General features: G+C 46.2%; 1 long non-coding RNA gene across 1 annotated transcript; it reads left to right on the top strand.

Moving 5' to 3' along the window:
* Positions 1–1,213: 1,213 nt before the first annotated feature.
* LOC118565553 lies at positions 1,214–7,145 on the top strand. The gene is made up of 3 exons (XR_004932438.1): positions 1,214–1,827; positions 5,149–5,150; positions 7,019–7,145. It is a non-coding gene; the product is annotated as an uncharacterized LOC118565553 (long non-coding RNA).
* The last annotated feature ends 951 nt before the right edge of the window (positions 7,146–8,096 follow it).

Consider the following 8,096-nt stretch of genomic DNA (forward strand, 5'->3'; position numbering starts at 1 on the left):
TAATTCCCTGTCAGAGCCTTTATTCCTTCTTTATTCCTCTTTGTTTTACTGTTGTTTGACTGATTTGTGCTTTTTTAAGCGCTGGGTGAGAAAACGGACCCTGATGATGGTTTATGGGGATGGAAGGAAGGATAAGCTGTTAAAGCAGCAAAATAATGAACTTCATTAGAATTAAAACATGAAAACTAAAACGACACAAAACTAAATAAAGGTTCAGAACATCTTAAAAGACACGGAGGTAATTGATCTCTGTTCCTGTAAATCATGGCCGACCCGCCGGCTGCTGGACTTCCCGGATCGCCGAAGGGTTCTGGCTCGGATCTGTGGGCAGCAGATCCTGTGAGTTCTGGTTGGGTTCTGGTTGGGTTCTGGTTGGGTCAGGGTTTTGTCCAGACCATCCACCAGATGTTTGGTTGGACTGAGTTCTGGAGGAGACCAGAAGTTCTCCATGAGGAACTGGACTGGGTCAGGAACAAGGTTCTGGTCGGTGCTGCAGGGTGTCGTCCACACTGGACTCAATGTTTCTTCGGCTCTGTGGTTCTCCTCCTGGCAACAGTGGATCCTGAGGTCATCTCGGGTCCGTTTGTTCTGTGGTTCGGTTCTGCTGGGGCTTTGGGAGGTGGACTCGGGTCAGACCAGAGAGCCTGAGGCATCTGCAGCTGCACAGCTCCAAACACAACAAACCGACGTTCTGAGCGGTTCTGTTCTATAGGAGAACCGTTTGGGCCACAGCAGCCCCTCAACTGGTCCAGAACCACACGGGCCCGGCTGTGATACCAGGACCCTCCTGGTTCTCTCGTCTCGCTCCTGAAGACTGAGAACATCCCACTGGACCCGGCAGTGTGATCAGCAGGTCTGGTTCTGGTTAAAGTCGGCCCGTTTTGACCTTTTTGTTCTGCCTCCATGCCACAGCCCGGTCCGCTGCCCCCCCCACCAGAACCTCCCACACTCGTCTGTGGACTCAGAGAGCGAGCGGCGCTGGTATGCCGCGTCCCTCTGGGAACATCTCCCCCCGCTGTGGAGGGCTCACCTCTGGACCCCGCGGGCCCCGGACCTCTGAGTCTCTTCCGGACCCTCCAGAGAGGTTCTGCCTCCCGGGAGGTTCTGCCTCCGCCGGCGTGTCGGCGCTGCGTGTTCTGAGAGCCGACAGCGAGCGCAGGCGGCGTGTTTTCTCAGGGCCTCGCCTGCGGTTGGAAAAACACTGCGTCTGTCCTGTGGGCCTCCGGAGAGTTCAGTCTGCGCCGCTGAAGGTCGGCCGGAGCGCCGCCGAAGCTGCAGCAACACGCAGATGTTGAATGTGGCGCGGAGCTGTTGACCATGAGATGTTTGTCTATCTGGACCGTCCTGCAGCGTCCTCCCTGCACACAGAGACAGGAGGACGATTGTTCCGATGCTTTCTGCACTTTTCACACATGGAGAAATCCAGAATTAAACTTAAGTCCTCAGAATCCTACAAAAAAACCTCTGACGGCACATTCAGCCTCAGCAAACACAACTGCAACGCTCCAATCTAAGGATTTACTCTCTTTCTTACTTTCTTTGGAAGTTGTGAAACATGAAAGACACCAATGGGCTCCTGTGATGATTGCATCAATTATCTTCAATTTTGCAGCTTCACAGCTGCTGCTGGGTTTATTTCTGCACGGCAGAAAAGATCGGTAGGATGAATCACGTTTTTAAGAACTTTGTGCTGCACTAGAGGAAGCGGAGGCCAGAGTTACAGTTGATCTTTCAGCTTCAGCTGCTGGTGTTTAATGTAAACATGGAGGAGGGCTCGTTACCCTGAAAAGCTGTGGTTCATGGAACCAATGAGGAATTATTTAAAGGGTAAAAATCTTCAATCGTTCCTTTTCTCTCTTGTGCTGCAGATTGTAGCTTGTGAAGGTTAAATTGGTTTCTGTGTCCATTAATAAGTGAAGACGTGTGAAAGGGAGGGAGGGGGGGGGGGGTGAAAACGGCCAAACAGGAAATGCTGTAATCACAGAAAATAGAATGACGCAAACTCCAAAATGTGCAAATAAAAAACAACAAATTCAACAGGAAATTGATGCAATTTTTAATCAGCAAGTAAAAAATAAAGCTGCAAACTCCATATAAAAAAAAAACAACAGAAGTGCTCCAGACCACCAGGGGGAGCTGAACCTCATAAAGACGCATTAACGGGATCCCCAGAAGAAAGTTGGAGGAAGAAAAAACAAATGCGTTTTCATTTTTTAAATTTTTTTTTATAGACGTAGCAGAAGTCTTTTACAGTATTATAGAAAATCAACATATTTACCTCTGTATTATTTAGTTTGCGTAATATTTATGGTGTAATATTTGCTGCTTTTTTAAAACTTGTTGTTTCTGCTACTTGCAGCATTTTGCTTTTGCAATTTTCACCGTTGTTGCAGTAATTTGGCCATTTTTAGCGCATCCAGGCATCAGCTGCACGTTTAAAACGGTCGGCCACCGTAGTTTCTGGTAGTAGCAGAAATCCAGCATCTTTGCCTCCATGGATCTCAGCATCATTTCCTGCAGTAGAAGTTCTCACTCTGTGTTCTTTACGTGATCACGCATCCATTCAAACCGTTTCCTTTTATTTCTAGTGCATAAAACAGTCCAGTTTCTGTTCATATCCATAGACAGTGATGGGCTTCAAGGCGGTGCCGATATGTAAACTTCATCGTCCAAATATGGAAATGCTTCCTGTTTTTGTTTTTGTTTCAGAAAAGAGTTTTAAAACTATTTCCTCCTTTAAAAAAACGACTGAAATCCAGATTTCAGACTCTTCATTTCACATTTTCTACATTCTTACAGGTCCAGTCTTTAAATTATTTACAAAAACGTTGATAAAGTTGTGCTGTAGAACTCATTTTTAGCTTGGAAAACTTCACATTTGGATGATTTCATCTGGTTTTATCGCTGAAGACTCTGAGGGAGGAGAAGAAATGTGTTTTATTTGCTGCACCAGAGGTTTCATGGTAGCCAAGCTGTGATCATTGGTTGTTTCAGATGTCACTGAACACAGATAAGCATCATATTATATTGCCAGGCTGCGTAACTGTGCATCCATGCATTGGATCAGACGGGCTCTGCTACGGGATCTTCTCCCAGTGGGATTTAAATGGAGAGCCATCCTGATCAGAACCATCTCAGCTGACTCTTTCCCATGATTGGCGGAGCTTCTCTGCTTGTCTCTGATTCTGAAGAAGCTCGTTTTATCTGCTAATATCCAGGATCTCGTGGTTTTAGTCGTGATCTTAGGATCACTGAGGGTTGGGACACAGGTGGAGCCGTGAATCCAGACCTGCACCTTTCTGCAGCGCCTTCTGGACCAGCACAGGCCGGGGAAACGTTGTTGTCTTTGTCTGCTGGTCCGTTACTGCAGACAAAGCTCTGATCCATCCATCCTCCCTCTCTAACCCGCTGAGAAGCTGGAAGGACCATTTCCCCCCTCAGAACCTCGTTCTCACACCTACGTTGAGCTCACGCCGTGCGTTTATCGGCCCTTTAAGATGAAATCTTCGATCGTAGATCAAACTTGTCACTTAGACAGATTCCCCTTCTGCTGATTTAGCATCCCAGACAGCCAGAGACCAGCCGCCACAGATTAATGTCATCCTTTAATCAGCCATGAGCTCCTCCACATATCTGGACTTTTCCTCATCTTCCTCACTCTGTTTTCAGAGGCAGATCTTTTAAAAAGAGCTTTAACCGACTCTGCAGCAGCAACAAATCCATCACAGCAGTCCTTGTCGTCCACACGCCCCACATAAACTGGTTTTGGTTCAGTTTAATCAAACTGAACCAGTTAGTCTGCAAAAAGCAAACATGAGAGAAAACAGATGGAAATAAAATCCCAGGAAACTTGAAACTTTAACAAATCCTGTCTGTGATGTTGAGGGTTCAGGATTAGATTATGTTAAACCTCTAGTTATAAGTGTACCTGTCTCCATCACAAATAAATCTGACCTTTCATAACCTGACAGAATAAGTCGTTTATCTCCTTCATTGGCTTTCTGTTAAATCAAGAATAGAATTTAAAATTCTCCTTCTAACGTATAAAGCCCTTAATAATCAAGCTCCATCATATATCAGAGCTCTGATTACCCCGTATGTTCCTAACAGAGCACTTCGCTCTCAGACTGCAGGTCTGCTGGTGGTTCCTAGAGTCTCTAAAAGTAGAATGGGAGGCAGATCCTTTAGCTATCAGTCTCCTCTCCTGTGGAACCAACTCCCAGTTTTGGTCCGTGAGGCAGACACCCCGTCTACTTTTAAGACTAATCTTAAAACTTTCCTTTGTGACAAAGCTTCTAGTCAGAGTGGCTCATGTTACCCTGAGCTACCTCTATAGTTATGCTGCTATAGGCTTAGGCTGCTGGAGGACATCAGGGTCTATTTCTCTCTCTCTGCTGAGTTCTCCTACTGCTCTCCAATCTGCATTGTTTGTTGTTATTTCAGCTTTTAACTTTTTGTTCTCTGTCATTTTTCTCTTCATAGAAGGTACACCTGGTCTGGCGTTCTGTTAGCTGTGACATCATCAGGGGAGGCAGATCATCCTCTATTACCATCTAACATAGAAAGTACTCCTGGGTCAATGTGAGCTTCTGAGCTTTCTGTCTCTCTGCTCTGTCTTCTCTACCATAGAAAGTACTCCTGGGTCAATGTGAGCTTCTGTGCTTTCTGTCTCTCTGCTCTGTCTTCTCTACCATAGAAAGTACTCCTGGGTCAATGTGAGCTTCTGTGCTTTCTGTCTCTCTGCTCTGTCTTCTCTACCATAGAAAGTACTCCTGGGTCAATGTGAGCTTCTGTGCTTTCTGTGTCTCTGCTCTGTCTTCTCTACCATAGAAAGTACTCCTGGGTCAATGTGAGCTTCTGAGCTTTCTGTGTCTCTGCTCTGTCTTCTCTAACATAGAAAGTACTCCTGGGTCAATGTGAGCTTCTGTGCTTTCTGTGTCTCTGCTCTGTCTTCTCTGAGCCCCAGTGGGTGGAGGCAGATGAGCGTTCACACTGAGCCTGGTTCTGGTTCTGCTGGAGGTTCTCCTCCCTGTTAAAGGGGAGTTTTCCTCTCCACTGTCGCTTCATGCATGCTCAGTATGAGGGATTGCTGCAAAGCCATCAACAATGCAGACGACTGTCCACTGTGGCTCTACGCTCTTTCAGGAGGAGTGAATGCTGCTTGGAGAGACTTGATGCAACCTGCTGGGTTTCCTTAGAGAGGAAACTTTCTCACCAACCTGGAGGATCTGATGGAAGCTGACTTTGGAAAGAGACTTGAGATGATGGGATGTTAATTCAATCTGAAAAACTCACACAGAAAGAAAAGGCAATTAGAAGAATTTTATTGATACAATATTTTAAGAGTTTGGCGCTCAGACCTCGGCAGGAAAAATTCACGCTGAATTATCCTTCAATATGCATAAGCAGGCGTATGAGAATAGGGATATTTCCCCCCGGGTCTGAAACTGGTGGTGGAGTGGAGATAAGCAAAGTTGTTCAGTCCATATGATGATCTGTTTGAGCTAGATGTCCAACTTGATAAACACAGGTTTGCATGAACTGTCCATGATGAGCAAGCATGAAGCGACTGTGGAGAGGAAAAACTCCCCTTTGGGAAGAAACCTCTGGCAGAACCAGGCTCAGCATGGCGGTCTTCTGCCGGACCGTTTTAAGGAGTGACTGGGAATTCCATGAGAGTCCAGGATGAATTACACTCTGATAGGAACGAGGTTGAAGGAGGACCGTAGGAAAGCCAGGCGGAGCTTGGTACGATGGTGGAGAAGGGGATGGAGGTGGAGAAGGGGATGGAGGTGGAGAAGGGATGGAGGTGGGTTGAATCCGGTCATCAGAGTCTAGACCAGACACGCGCAGCCACCGCTTGCTCGCTGAGCAGAAGGCTGAGACGAGGATGTGGAGTTCTTTTAAGATGAACCCAGGATGCTGATTGGCTTCGAGGAGGAGCAGTTCAAAAGTGATTGGCTTGTGTCGGAGGTGGATGAGTCCCTGATTGATGGAGGTAGGCAATAGAGTTTATTCAGTCTGAATTTTCGCTTAAGCTGCATTTGGTGGTATATAAATAAAATATAATTAAATTGGTTCGTTTCTTGGGGCCAGGATGTTGTTTTAGTGATGAAAAGCAGCAGTTCCTCTATTATTTTATCTTTTTTGCCTGGGAGTCGACACAAAGTCAATGGTGTGTGGAAGCACATGTCTCCAGTAAATTGCCACCAACAAAGACCTCAGTGAAGTTAGGGGCAAATAAAAATGCAGAGAAAGACTGTCTGATGGTTAGGAGTTCCTCTGCAGTGACGGTGTTTACAGAATGGTGGTGGAGAGCAGAATAAACACAGAAAAACTATTTAAAAAAACAGACATCAAAGATCCGTGGAAGCTGCTTGTTTCTCTCCTTTAGTGTTCACGTTCCTCCCTTTTCATTCATTTATTATGTTTGTAAACTTCTAAGCAGTTAAATATTTGAGGCCGGTCAGAATTGGGCTAGAATAAAATCATTTTATCGTCCAGATCAAGATGAGAAGTTTTGTTGCAAACCTTTGAACTGCACCAGGATCTGTTGTCATCCTCACCAGGACTGTAAAAAAACATGAAACCCTTCTGAGCTACAGCCAGAAAAAGACAACAGGCTGAACGTTCTGACAGATTAGCAGAGAAAGGCTTCAGCTGACCCAGTTTGATTAGAGATAGTGTTCAGTGTCAGCGTGTCTCCTCTGGTTCTGATACCGCGGTTAGGAACACAGATATCCTACCGAGCAGCAGCTGAACCGTCTTTATTTAATGCAGCTGAGCTTTCTGCTGCTCCATGTTTCTCAGAGTCTTCAGACATCCGTTAGCTCAACATTTTCACAGGTTCTGGTTGCAGACGGTCGTGTCGGGTCGGCTGTCAGGAGCAGAAATATTTACTTTTCTGCTTCATTATAAATTACAGCATTGATGCTGCTGTCTGGATGTGGCTGGATTAATATATTATAGTGATGGTTGTTTCCCTTAGGAGGCGACGCATTCAGAACTCTGGACCCAGACCGGTCCGTCTGCAGGGAACCTGTTTCTGGAACAGGAAGCTGGACCGGGGGAGGCGGCGGGTTCTGGAGCTGCCGTCTCTGTGACGGAGCGTCTGTGGTTCCACCTGGAGAACAGCAGCCTGCTATTATCTTCACTGTCATTTCAGGCCCAAACTGCAGCACGTCAGGTTTATTCCTGAGGACGGGGACAAACAGCCTTGAGCTCCAGAAATGGGCCTGAAATGATGGTTTTCTCTGAATCACTGTCCTATTTGCTCGTTTACAGCTTCAGACTCATGATCAACAACATTAAAGCCGTCAGAAGATTTATTGTTGCCTTATTGGTTCATTTCTAGATCCGACCTCCAGCACTTTGGGCTCTGTTACATATAGTTAAAATGGTGTAGAGATAAAGTTTAAGTCTTTTTTAATTAATTACCGAATTACTGGCTGGGCGTTAAGCCTCATTTTTCTTTTCATCCCTCTTTTAGTGGTTTCATTTGATGACTTCATGTAATTTGATTTACAGGGTGAAGCTTGGATTAAAGTCATGGAGATCTTCAGGTAAACGAGACGTAGCTCGTTTGGGTCAGCTCCTCCAGATGTACCTCCGGGTCATTGGGTGTTTCGGCCGTTTACCCCCAGGCGCCGCCTCCAGGCCCAGCAAGGCTGATCAGTCCTCACAGGGGCCCACCAGGGGCCCACCAGGGGCCCAAAACCATCAGCCAGGTCCAGACAGACGACACGAGGGTCCTTGCTCTCCATCTTTGCTGTCTGGAGAAAACAAACTCAGGCGATCCAGATCTGCACGGCTGGATGACAGCGGCTTGTTCCTGAGAGCTTCTTGTTTTCTGCAGATCAGCTACAGATGATTGTTGCTCCGAACAGAAAAAACGTCACAGTCAGCAGGTTTCAATCTGACCCGTAATTACAGACGGCTTCAGCCGACTGACTCTCCCGGCTTTACGTCGAATTTGAACACTTTCACCTGATTTTCCTCTTCATGATCGCCTCACTGGTTTATCTGCAGAAATGCTCCATGTTTCTGGGATTAAAGCTTCAAATCACGGCTGTAAAGCTCCATGTAGATACTATTTC

The sequence above is a fragment of the Fundulus heteroclitus genome, chromosome 13 (genome assembly GCF_011125445.2).
Source record: "Fundulus heteroclitus isolate FHET01 chromosome 13, MU-UCD_Fhet_4.1, whole genome shotgun sequence".
In the NCBI taxonomy this organism is placed as follows: Eukaryota; Metazoa; Chordata; class Actinopteri; order Cyprinodontiformes; family Fundulidae; genus Fundulus; species Fundulus heteroclitus.